General features: G+C 34.1%; 1 long non-coding RNA gene across 1 annotated transcript; it reads right to left on the bottom strand.

The window, feature by feature from the left end:
- Positions 1–10,681: 10,681 nt before the first annotated feature.
- LOC145104250 (uncharacterized) lies at positions 10,682–11,160 on the bottom strand. The gene is made up of 3 exons (XR_013707037.1): positions 11,120–11,160; positions 10,929–11,046; positions 10,682–10,781 (listed from the first exon to the last, which is right to left on the bottom strand). It is a non-coding gene; the product is annotated as an uncharacterized LOC145104250 (long non-coding RNA).
- Positions 11,161–13,695: the final 2,535 nt, after the last annotated feature.

Here is a 13,695-nt window from a genome sequence, read left to right as displayed (position 1 = left end):
CAGATTGGTTCTGTTTTAGGATTTAACTCTGATATAAACTATAAAAATCATATCTTTATGCTTCCGAGCTTGTGAGAAGTATTGGGTATTGCTGGGAATTTTACACAGATCATAAAGCTGTTTTTCTAATTTAATATTTATCTCTTTTCTTTGATCAATCCAAGTCATTCCTAGTTATGAGGGCAACCCAAAAAAGAATTTTCCTTTATTCATCAACATTATACCAATTTAATTAGGACCTTAGACACTTAATCCAACATTCTCCCACCTGGATAAGTCACTAATTACACTTACAAGTACAACCCCGAATAACCAATAAAGAGTGTTTTCCAAAGACACTGCCAAACTCTGATTAGATGTTTGTCTTAAGATAAGTGATCATCTATCCCTTCATTCTACAAGATATCGTATGGACACGAGACATTGATTAGAATCAATATCATTGTCCAAAATTCTATTTCTTGATTTCCCGATTTTTGACGACTGAATTCAAACTACTAATTGAAAGCATCAATTTAGTCCAGGCTCGGCCAAACACTTCAGATGTCGGCAACAAATCACCGAGGGGCCAAAGATATCAATTTTCCTGTTAAGGCAAAAGGAACAAATAAACTTCGACTATATAATCATGAATTTCATTCACCAAATCATGCATGGAATTACACTTTATAACACCAAGTTACGAGATGTGTTGGTGTAAACCAATGCACAACAGATTTGCAAAACATGACTTATATATCTCCGTTTGAAGAATAGAATATGTTATCATCTTATAATTACTTGTGATTGAATCCATGAAGTAATCTTTAAGCGTTGGTTGAACCAATACTTCAAATCCTTATTTTTAAAGTACTCATGAATATTACAGCAATCCCCATGCAATGTCCAATCCTTATGGACAATCCGCAATCAATTCATGACAGCCTTAAACCAATACTTACTTCTAAAAGTATGATTGAATGTGGAATTTCGAATAAATTAAGATTGAGAAAGTAACACACAAAATGAAACACAATAAAAAACTATTTGTTCCATGGCTTCACACTCTTTGAATATAAATAATTCCCTATTATTTAATCATCATTAAAATTATACATTAATCTATTATATAAATGTTTCGATGCAATTAAATCAATGAGTAAGCTTTGTAAACATTTCTCATGCCAATGCTCTTAGCATACATATCATGTTTTCCTTTGGTGATCACTATTGTGAATGAATCATCGAAAATATATCCACTTCACAACTAGATCTCCATCCTCATCATTTTCTTGGATGTAGTGGAATTTACTCGTTCTATGCATTGACCTTCTATGATCTTAAGAATCCTTTGTTAACACGATTGCACTTTCACGTACATAATGTTTCTAATGGAAATTTGTTACTCAAAACAAATCCAAGGTAAACTATGAAGCTTTCTAGTCCATGTACGCTCCTTGGATACTTCACTTGCACTAACGTGGTCTTACCCACAATGTAGAATATACCCCCATCTCCTACATGAAACATTCATGTTACAACTTAAAATTAATATTCATTTAGACTATGACTCAAATTCATATCTAAAAAACATATCACTCTAACTCTTCTCAATCATGTTCTCTACTGTAACATCCATAAAATTCATGAAAATTTAAAAAATTTTCAAGCATTCAAAAACCATTAATTACTACAAAATGTTTCAAAATAGTTTCATATCAGAGTATCCCAGAAATCAAAATCATAAAATGTGAGGAGGTGCACGATCACTCCTTCGACTTCCCGCGATCATCTGAAGTACCTGAAACAAAATCCAAAACTGTAAGCCCGAAGCTTAGTGAGTTCTCCCAAAATACCAACGCCATACAAACATAATCGTATCATAGAAAACGAACAACATGCATATAGAGTCTACAGTATGACCGGATTGCCCTCACCGGGCCTGCAGTCTATATGGCCCACTCTAAGAACCTTCAGCAAGTCTGGTCCACCCACCCGGGCATTCAGCCTGTCTGGACCGTTCTTTGGGCCTTCGGCCTAACTGATATGCCCTAATGGGTCTGCAGTCTATCTGGTCCGCCCTGGGTTTGTTAGCCTTCAACACAAATCAATTCCTCCTCAACCCAACCCCTCATATACAATTAACAGATAAATAACAAATGCTAGCATATACAAACAGTCAAACCGATGTAACAGATCACTAATCATAGCATCATCCTATATACCAGGATACCAACCTAACAGGTCACTTGTTGGATTAGGTGTCTAAGCCCATAACTATAATTGGTATGTACTTGAACCGAGAGTAGCATGGTCCATTTCGGGTTGCATATCACCAGGACAATTTATTAGGATGGACTTTTGAGAAGAGGTTATTTATGATTTATTAATATATTATAAGTTCTAATATATTAATATGAAATCATATGATTTAATTAGTATTGATCAAGAATTAATTTGGAATTAATTTTGTGATCAAAAGAGACTAATTAAATTAATGGGAACTAATTATGGTATATAGTGAAACTAATGGATTGGGCCATTGATCCATGTTGGACTAAGTTTATGCAAGGATCCATAAAGAGTTAGCCCACATGAACCATGGATCATAACCCATGTGTATGGATTAGGGTTTACCTATGACCTTTGGAATCCTACACTATACATATGTTTCTCATACCCTAAAATCGTGTAGACATGTTCTTGGAGTTCATAGGAGCCGATTTTGAAGCTAGCAACCTTCTCTCAAGTTTTCCTTTATTTTAGGTGTGTTGTGAACCATTTGAGGCATCACACTTGGGGTGCTAAGTTCTTAAAGGCCAAAACTACAAGGTACAACAAAGAGGTAATTCTATAACTCATTTTTTATGTTGTTTATGTCAATTGTATGCTAGTTGTAGGCTTAATGCTTTGGAAACAATATTACATGTATAATTAGAGAAAACATAGATCCAAAGCATTTAGGGTTGTATGTGCATAATAGGATGTTGTAGTGCGCAAAACCCAACAGTGGTATCAGAGCCTATGATTGTTTTCTGTTATACTTGATGCTTGTTAGTTTTCCAAGTTGAAAAAAAATCGAATTTTTTGCATCTAACTGATGGACTCGCCGAGTCCACTCAGAAACAGAGCAACTCGACGAGTCAGTTCATGCACTCGACGAGTTGCAGGCTCTGGTTGCAGAAATTCGAGGTTTTTGGCCTGTTTTGGATTAGGATCATTACCACAAAAATGTTTTAGTTCATAAAATTTGATTTTGTTGATATGGTAGTGATCATGCTTATCCAATTAAAAGATAATTGTCAAAATTTCAAGATTTGTATTAGTTTATATGATTAGGCTAATTTCTTGCAAATTGTTGATATGAATTATCTTGACTTATGAGTTTAACTAGATCATAGAAAAATTATTTGATAGTTTTATTAGTTAGAATATTTGATCTTAATGCCTTTTATGAACTCCATAACTTGTCCTCAAGTTATGGAAAATGAAAAGTTTATCTTTTAAGTGGTTTTAAAGTCTTCTATAACTTGTCCTCAAGTTATGGAACATGAAAAAATTTTACATTAAAAATGCATTAAACTCATAAGTTATAGAAACCAATTTTTTTTGAATAGTTCAAAACTTGCCCTCAAGTTTTGGAATTTGTAAAGTCGGCGTTATGAGTACTTTAGTTCCAAACCCTAGTATTTTACAAGTTTAAAATACACCCTTATACTATATAAAAATAAAAGTTTAATAATTATATATGTATAAGTTTAAAGTCAATCTTACCGTTAGTAGGCCTCATTCACGAAGTCAGTCTATAAGAGGGGTATAAGGTTACTGCTTATAAAATGGCAGTTTAATGGGTGTCCACTCTTACCCACCGCTTTCTTGACTGGTGGAGGGTCGTTAGCCGAACGGGTAGGATAGGACATTCTCATTAAAAGTATAATGAAAATACCAAGTAACTAAACACTTATAAATTCCCAATCTTAGTTACTTAGGAAAAATGTGAATTTGGTGCTAACCCATGAAATTGCACTTTGCACCTTGTTAATTCGTTAGTGGAGCGTGTGTGGTTAACCGACACACTAACTTGGACTAACAAGGGTGGCAGAGGGTAGCTCGATGTTTGTCATAGATCAATGGAGCATGTGTGGTTAACCGATTTATTGATTAGGTGATAAATGACATCTAGAGTACCAAGCTAATTTGCATGGTTATTCACCCTTTGTTTGTGATCCTCGGTATCCTAGTCACAAACTTGAAGGGCATAATCGAGATTTAAACATGCCATTGAAAAGTTCAATGAATCTCAAAAGAATCTAGGAATTTCAATTCATTTAAAACTTAATAATCAATTTTGTTTTTCATTGTGGAAATTGGTAAATCGTCATTTACCTACCTTCAAATATTTTACAATTGGATTACGACATCCCTCTTCCGAATTGTAGAATATTGTGTTGGGTCCTAGCCTTAATATTTCATTTGAGTGTTATATTAAGGACTTAAATCAACTAAACTTGAATTTCTCCCTTGTAGATTTCTAGTTCAGACAACTACGGTCTTCCCAAATCTTTTGGAAAAAGCCTTCCTTATGAAGATGGTGTTCCACGATTGGATCGTGCAAATGGAAATCATGCTTCATTTCCTCCACCTCCTCCAATAATTCTCCCTAACCCACATGTTCATAGATTTGAAAAATTCAAGGTCACTCATGCCCTATTGGCTAGATGGAAGGTCTGTGTGTTCACATGTCTTGGAGATGAAGTCACACATTGGTAGACTGGGAATATTGGGTGTCGTTGTTTCAAGGAAGTTGGCTGTTGACTTGGTCACTTCCTAAGTCATATAGCGGGTTCTTTAAGGACTACTATATGACAGATCACGACATGACCCTTATCGATCTTACATATTTGCTTGTTGTTGCTGAATCAACAATGATTTGGCGCACTGGTAAAGAAAATTTGATTGGAATATCTACTCCCCAAACTTCCATGGGCATTGACAATGGCAACATAAAGTCCAGAAAAGCTTTCTTTTCCCAATGGAAAGGGATCGGCCATGGTCAGTTCATTTGACGAAATGGTAAAGAGAAAGGCTAAGTCTGAGATAGTCCCATGTACCATTCCCAAAGAGTCCATATGTTTCTATTGCCAAGAGAAGGGGCATTGGTTGCAAAGCTGCCATATTTACCTGAAAGATCGCAAGGATGGTAAAGTCAAAAAGTTTGACTCTGCTTCAGGTAAGTCCATTATCTAACTCTATTAAGTTCCTATTTGGAGATTCTTAATACATGATGTAATATAATTACATTTTGATGTTTAGTAGGATCAAAGAAAAGATAGGAAGCTTAAAGGGAGAGTAAGCTGATTCTGATCGTGAAGAGATGGATTTCGATCGCATGGTTCGATGGTCAGAATTTTGAGCTTCTGCTTAAGAGTTATGATAGATTGCTTTGGAATAGATAACAACATAGTTTTCATTTGTATTTGCATTTTAAGGAAAAGTTTTCCACAATTTTAATAAATAAAAGATAAATTTTGATTTGATTTTATTTTAAGTTTCCTTACAATGGCATTTGTGAAAATTGTTGCTTATATGTTTCCATTGATAGCAATATTGGAAAATGGATTTGATTCTTTCGTTTGTGGTAGTGTCAAGATTTACCAAATAAGGAAAGATTCTCATCACCCAAGTTTCAGTTGGATAGAAACTTGGAATCATGCAACTTGTATTGTGTGATGAATGAGAACTTCATCTTTGGGAAATTAAGACTAATTCCTTGTTCACATGTATATGTGAGTCAAGTGAAGGACTAGGGGATCAGGTACACTTGGTTGTGCGCTGATCAGGTCCACCACAAAGAACAATAAGACTATTCGTTATGATTTACTAAAGTTTAGTAAATATGGTTATGCTTACAAGTCTAAGTGTAATTCTAAGTCATCGGAAAAGTTTTAATGTATGGCAGAACGAATGAGAAGAATCAAACTAGGCACAAAGATAAAAGTTTCTCCAATCTGAGAAGATGGGAAAGTACTTGAGTATCGTGTTTTATGATTATCTTTGTGATTATGAAACCATATCACAATTGATCCTCTAAGGACATCTTAGTGCATTTGTAAGGCTAAGAAGAGGAATCGTGAATTGTTGAAATGGTTAAATCAAGAAGATAAATCATACTTCGTTCCAAAATCAAGTCTTAGAGTCATCCTCCAAGATTGAGCCTTGAGTACATGATCTTAAGAAAGGTTTATAACACTTATCAAATGTAGAGTAAAATGTTTTCTACTCTTCTACATTTGAAATTGGTAAGTTGTGATGTTTCGGATAGAATAAATACCAACTAAGGCCAACTGTGTGAAGTGTTTTGTCTTGATAAGAAACCGCACTAACTCTTGAATATTTGTTTGTCAAGTAATGTTCCTTGACAAACTGAATCTTATATGTCAAGAGGTCAGTGGGAGTCTTAAAGATCTTGAAGAGTTTCAAGAACTAATCAAGATTAAACCTATTGTTAATCACTAGCACACGACTTGAGGTTTATAACCTATCGTGTTGACATATTCTTATTTTTGTGGCCATTCCAGTTGGTTGACTATTCATGTGAGTTCTATGAGTTCTCAATAGTTTGCATAACAACTTGGAAACAATGGTAGGCACTTGTGCTGCCAGGTGGCAAGAAATTAAGATTAAACAAGTTCAATCCATATGAGTTTGGATTTGTCACTAACCTTGTCTTGTGATTATGATTATGACAAATTCACATGGATAGGAACACATACACCATAAAATCTAAGTGTCATAAGGTTTCTCTCCAATTCATGAAAATGATTGTGAGGAAACGCTTTCACTAAGTAGATTTTAAATAGTCAACAATTGTGATATTTGCGTTCTCAAATTCGATTATGATTACGGCATCCCTCTTCATAGTTCGAATTGTGAGAAACGGAAAAAGGTCTAAACATTTGAGACTTATTGTTGTAAGTTCTAAAAATTTTTAGACACACATGTTTTCTATATAAGGAAAGGCGTATGAATTTGAGAAGCCTAGATAAAGTCTTATCGAAGCATCTCGTATCAGAAATATGAACTTTGGTAAGAAAGTCAATAGGTATTGGTTTCTAGAAGTCCAGCTGATTTCTGGATACATGTCAAAGGTAGTGGGAGCATAAGTGTTATGCTAGTAAGATAATAGTTATTATGCTAATTATTATGGTAAGTGTTGCGAGTTAGCAATGTTAATTATAGAAAACAAAAGTTTCAATTTGCAAAGATGCAGGGTTTGAAAAGTTGTTTTGCTATAATTAAGGGAGAGAAATTCATACTTCATTTCAAATCTAAAAGCTTAGATTGAGATTTTAATCAAATTTAGTCAAAGGATATATATGAATGTTATGTTGAAAAGATTTGACATAAGGAAATTCTATATATGGAAATGTTATATATGAATGTTATGTAGAAAAGATTTGACATAAGGAAATTCTATATATGGAAATGTTATAGCGAGAGACTGGTAAAGTATCATGCCTTTATGTGAAACATTATGTATCATATCCCATATGCTTCGGGTATAGGATTGACTACATATGCTATAATATTAACCTGTTCTAATTTTCCAAATGCCTAGGGAATTAAGAGGGAAAAAGGGACTAGAACGAGATATGACTAAAATGGTTAAGCAATTGTCAAGGACAATCTGAGGTTTGCCAATGATTGGTTGCTTATGGACAGTTAGAAGTATCACTACTAGAAAAACAGCCTTTTATGACGCGCAATGCGTGTCGTAAAACGCTCAGACGACGCACAAATGCGTGTCAAGGAAGGCCCTGTCATAACGAGAGACGACACGCTTTTGCGCGTCGTCTATTTACGACGCGCATTTATGACACACATTTACGACATGCAGTTATGACACGCAATGCGTATCAAGGAAGGCCCTGTCATAAAGGAAGACGACACGCATTTGCGTGTCGTAACCTTACGACGCGCGTGTTTATGACACGCAATTTGTATCAAGGAAGCCCCTGTCATAAATGAAGATGACACGCATTTGCGTGTCATAAACTTCAGTAACCATTTTCGATATTCATTTATGATGCATCTTTACGATACTCATTTACGTATAATACAAAAAAAAAATATATACCAAAACAATCAATTTCATCCAATAAAATCATGTCAAAAAATTGTAATACATTGATATTAAGGGATCTAATTGTACATTGTTATTAAGAGGTTTTCCCTAACTATATAACCTAATACGACATTGCTATTAAGGGACACCTTCTACAATGTAATGCTATGCAAACTAAAAAAATATACACAAAGATGATAAACATCAAATTCCAACTAAGTAGAGTTGCATCTTGCCTTTCATAATTCTTTAAGACTAATGAACCCCTGCTCCGATAATTCTTCTGACCTGATCAAATAAAAGTCAAAAAATTAATATGCTAATATAATTATTAGAAGAATCAAACATGGAATGTTAGTTGTAAAAGACGAAATTACCCTTTTCTTCATCCAAAGAATGTGGGATCGCACTTGAGATATGATATTTGATCGATGTGGTGTTCCGGGTTCCATTAAGAAATGTAGTCAGATTGTTAGAAGTTAGAAGTTATTCAAGTGGATAAAATTTACCAATAGTAGAGATGTTTCCCATACTTACAGTAAGGAAATAGTTTCAGCAGCAACAACAAGAACACATTTATTTTTATCACGTACATTATTGGTTGCAGATAATGTACACATATGAAACACACACGAAAAAGAACCGACAGAGTGTATTTAGGTAATTACCTTAACTCACGAATTGCTTCAACGGGGGACTTGCATAATCTATAGTAGTGTTTAATAGCTGAAAACATTAAAAAAAATGATTATTACTAATGCATTAGGATTCTATAATCTATAGTAGTGTTTAATAGCAATAAAGATACATGATCAAGATTAATTACCTGATGGAGACATACACTTGAATGCAAAAAGTGTAAGAATAACCTCAACAGAGAAAGACCCCCGATCAACAAAATCACCGTTAAACAAATATGGATTTTCATCAGAGGGAAGACCATTGAGCGCAAAGATGTTTAGCAAATAAAAAAACTACATTCATTGAAAGTGGTTCATCAGAAAAGAAAAAAGATACAAAATGGTACTTTTTCTTTCATAATATTAGAGTAAATTATAAAATGTCACACCCGATATGATCAGAATATTAGAGTAAATTACAAAATTGACATACACTCATAGTATTTATAAGTTAAAAATGTCATTCCCAAAATGACTTCAAAATTTGGACTGAATTTGCAATTTTGAGTAAAGCATAGGGACCATATTTGTAATGAAATGCAAACTTAAGGACGACTTAAAATTTGGGACTGAGCTTGCAATTTCTAGTGCATCACAGGGACCAATTTTGTAATTTACTCTAATATTATGATCATATTAGGAAAAGTAACAAAACTATGTTATTTTCCATAATTAATTATCGGATCCATTTAATGCCACCAATATGCCCTTACTTTTTGAAATAAGCAAGTAACAAAACTATGTTAATATCAATTTACTTTCGTTAAAATATTTAAGTTTGCAATAAATAAATTTGTTACTCGATTTATGGAAAAATTAAGAATTATCATGATCATCTAAGAATGAAACGAAGGTTACCATTTTATCAATGCTCTCTGGTGATAAAGATGACATTGCTTGTTGAGCTTTTTCTGCATCCTCACGTGACATTTTATATCTAAATTGTTCACTCATACTTGCCATCATATATGGACTTATATTTTTCATCATTGATGACATCATCTACACATATTAAACCAAATATAAATTCATAAATTTCGTATACTGGGATTATTAATGCTTTCACAATGTAAGTTGAACAGAAACCTCATGCATAGCTGGATTCTTCATTTGATTTTTTAATTGTTCCTGTATATCAAAGCTTGAACTCGGGAAGCTAGGTTGAGGGGTATTTCTTGAATTTGACACCCCTCTAGAAGTGCTACTCTCACCAATATCCTCATTAAAAGTTGAAAAATCCCTTTCTTGACCTTCTGACTCTGTATTTGATCCGGATCCATTTAATGCCATTTTGGACATTTTTTGGAGCTCTTCTGGTGGCATCATGTTCATCATATCAATTGCTGTTTTGAGCATATCGGGTGTGACATTTTACCCCGAGAAATGATAATCATTAGGTATATTTTCAAAGCACTCACCAATTCATGCAAACATTCGTTCATTTTATTCTGCTTTGTAATACAAAAATAGTTATGATGGAATGGAATCACAAAGGTCTGGAATGGAATTACTGATCATTTAAAAAAATTTGACCCGTGCAAACCTCATCATTAGTTTCAACTAAAGTAAAGAGAAAATCTGATCCATATATTAGAAATTGGATATATTCAAGAGGGTACAAAAAGAGAACACCACATATATTACACAAAAATTACAAACATTCTCAAATGTAACCACATACAGAGCTTTTTAGGGCTAGAAGCTTTTACCCATACAATTACTTACACGATTATATGCTATTATTCTTGCAATTTTCCCGCCGTAATTGTTATTTAATGAGATTCTACAAATAAAAATACCCATTGACATGTAAAAGGAATCATATCTCATAATTCATGAAATATTTATGTGATGATCATCACTTGAATTTATGCATATCTTTTGATTTTTTTAAATATTTTGACGCCTTCCAACATCAAAGTGCACATCCAATATGCCTGTTATGCCAACTTCTATCTTTTGACTAACTTTGACTGGGCCAACACCTTTTGGTGTTCCTACTCAAATAATTCATTAAGTTAAGGTAACTAGATTTAATTAGTTGATTGCCATATTTTCTAGGGTAATTAAATGTGCATTCATTTATGCAACAAAATGATTTTTTTTTGTTAAACAAAAACACAAAACAAGTTTAGAAATTTTACCTGTGTGTATGACATCGCCTTCAAGAAGTGTCATAATAGAACTAATGTGACTAATCAGAAACGGGATCTTAAATATCATATCTTCTGTAGACCCTTTTTGTCTTATTTCTCCATCAACCTGAGGGGTAAAACCGTAAAACATTAATTTCGACATATAAAAGTGGATTATTATTATGGAATGGACGGGCTACCTTTAACCACAATTCCAAGCTATGAGGATCTGGCACCCTTGAGAAAGACAGCTGCAAATTATTTAAATATGTCTATTAGGTATCAATTAATATAATAAGATAACAAAATCCTAATCAAATTACCAATTTACCAGAAAAGAGTGTAGTTTCTAATAATTCTTACAATGGAGCTGATAGGTGTGAAAGTGTCCTGTCCTTTAGCAACAGTCCAGGGAAGACCTAATGTTCAATAAATAAATAAAAAAAACAAGGAGCTCTCACTTGCTTATTTCACCTGTCACTTTCCTTCACTAAACCTTCTTCTTTTGCTCCTGATGGATAAGAAAAGTCTTCATTAGCCTGCACTTTGGACAAATAAACCATTAACACAAAATATAAATCATAATATCTGAGCTTACAAACAAAAAAAAATGTCAACTCACCTCAATACTAGGAGTATCACTACTGTTGTTAGCCATCTCCATGGAGCTTTCCACCATTTTCTCTCCCCACATAGCAACCAGTTCAAAAGCTGCACACATTCTATGAAATTATCAGTAACAAAAAAAAATAGTTACATTTCCCCATTATACACAAATATATTATTACCTTTTACAGGGTCTTCTGCAGTAAACCAATCGCTGCAAGGACAATCATTATCCCATTGTATTTGTGTTGTAAGATTGTTCGTTCTTTAGATCCTCTTCAATCAATGCAGGAAATAAACGAAGATTTCCTTAGTGTTGTCTCATACTTGTCTACTTTTTTCTGTTATGATTACTGCTAATAGGACCAAATATGATGAATTGGTGCTTATTGATCTTGGAGATTGTTTATGGAAGGAAACAAGTAATAAAAGCTCTATAATAACAATTAAATATACAATTTTATCATAAAGGAATGGAATGGAATAAGTTCTTTTCATTCTCAATTTATACAGATCTATTTCTACCACCAATTCAGTACAAACATCAGATAGGTCAAATACAACACTACGTTCTATTTATTTATTGTGAGACATTCAAATCATGTTGATATTTTACCTCTCTCTAGAAAATTGTAAAATTTGGAGCATGTGAATTGAAGACTAAGGTAGGATGAGAACGATTAGTGATAAAGGAGAATTAGGTGCCCTACCATCACCCTCAACCTAAATCAAACGCATATCTCAACAATTAGCCATACAATTTTATAAACTAGGGGATGATTTCTTGGAAAAAACACAAGATTTAAGAAGGTGAAGTGATTCATGTTTAGAAATTAACATGAACATATATAAAATAAAAAACGAAAATCGAATAAATTGTAAAGGGATCATAGAATTACCAAAAAAAGGAACATATAGAGCACTGATTTATAGAAATTGGTTCCCCCTTCAGCTCTTCGACAATCTTCATCTGGTGGAGGAGAGACATCTTCTGGTTCCAATGATTGCGTTTTTTTATCACCCACATCTTCTGGCTCCATCCCTTATGTGGAATTAACCTTCTCTATTACGTGTAAAGTTTTTTTTGGAATGGAAGACCTTCTGTATACTCACTGCTGCTTTCGTTTCTAACTATCAAACACCACCGAGACCACCGACAACAAGGAAGCACGAACGAAGAAGAAAGAAAAATATTCATCTATGGAGGAGAGAGATGAGAGAAAACCCGGTGGAGGGGGAGAGACGAGAAGGTGGATGCATCGATTAGGGAGAAAACAAAATCAGAGAGTGGAGTAAAGTCGGATTTAGGAAAAGTTGTACCGGTTTTAGGGAGAAATCGAACCAGTTGGTCTTTGTTGTTGATCTTCTTTGCCGCGATTACTGGCTCGTGAATAGAGAGAAAGGTTAGGGTTTCTTGATTGAGAGAAAGGTTAGGATTGATTGAATTTACGAGAAAGATCTTGCGGAAGGAGTTGATAAAGCCCGAGGTTGTGACGATGACCATATGGGATAACGAACGGCTGACTCCGGCGCAGGTGCAATATGCGTGCATTGATGCTTTTTCTGAGTTATAGAATGGGGAGGTTCTTGATTGAGAGAACCTGAACTAATTCAAAGTTGAATTCACAGTTTTTGATCTAAGGCACTGTTTCTCAAGAACAAATTAGGGTTCTTAATCTTTAGGGATTTATGATTTAGGGAGTCGTAGTAGGCGGGATGTTTAATTTTTTTGGGGATGGAAAATGGTTATGAATGATTTAGGGTTCTTAGTAGAGGATTTTAGAAGGAGAAGAAGGAGTATCAGGCGGGGTATTTATTTTTTTTGGGATTTCATTTCCCAAAAAAAATACGGAGAACGCGCTTTCTTAAAAAATATAAAGTGACACCTTTACACGACACGCTTTTTATGATAGGTGCCCTCCGTATTTCTTTTTTTTCTTTTCTGACACTAATTTCAGGGCACGCATAAATGCGTGTCCTCTATCCTTCAAATTTTAGAAGATATGACATTATTTTTAGGGCGCATGCTTTTGCGTATCGTAAATCACTGCTTGTCATTGTTTGCGCATCATTAAAGGGTTGTTTTCTAGTAGTGTATATTGTAAAGTTTGGAAGGACCATATTGACATACTCTAAGAAGAGGTAACTCTTGTTCAGGAGTGATAGTCAA

The sequence above is a fragment of the Lactuca virosa genome, chromosome 1 (assembly GCF_052849685.1).
Source record: "Lactuca virosa cultivar CGN04683 chromosome 1, Lactuca_virosa_CGN04683_v6, whole genome shotgun sequence".
Classification (NCBI taxonomy): domain Eukaryota; kingdom Viridiplantae; phylum Streptophyta; class Magnoliopsida; order Asterales; family Asteraceae; genus Lactuca; species Lactuca virosa.
The sequence above is the reverse complement of the archived record's forward strand: the minus strand, read 5'-3'. Positions and strand labels throughout refer to the sequence as shown.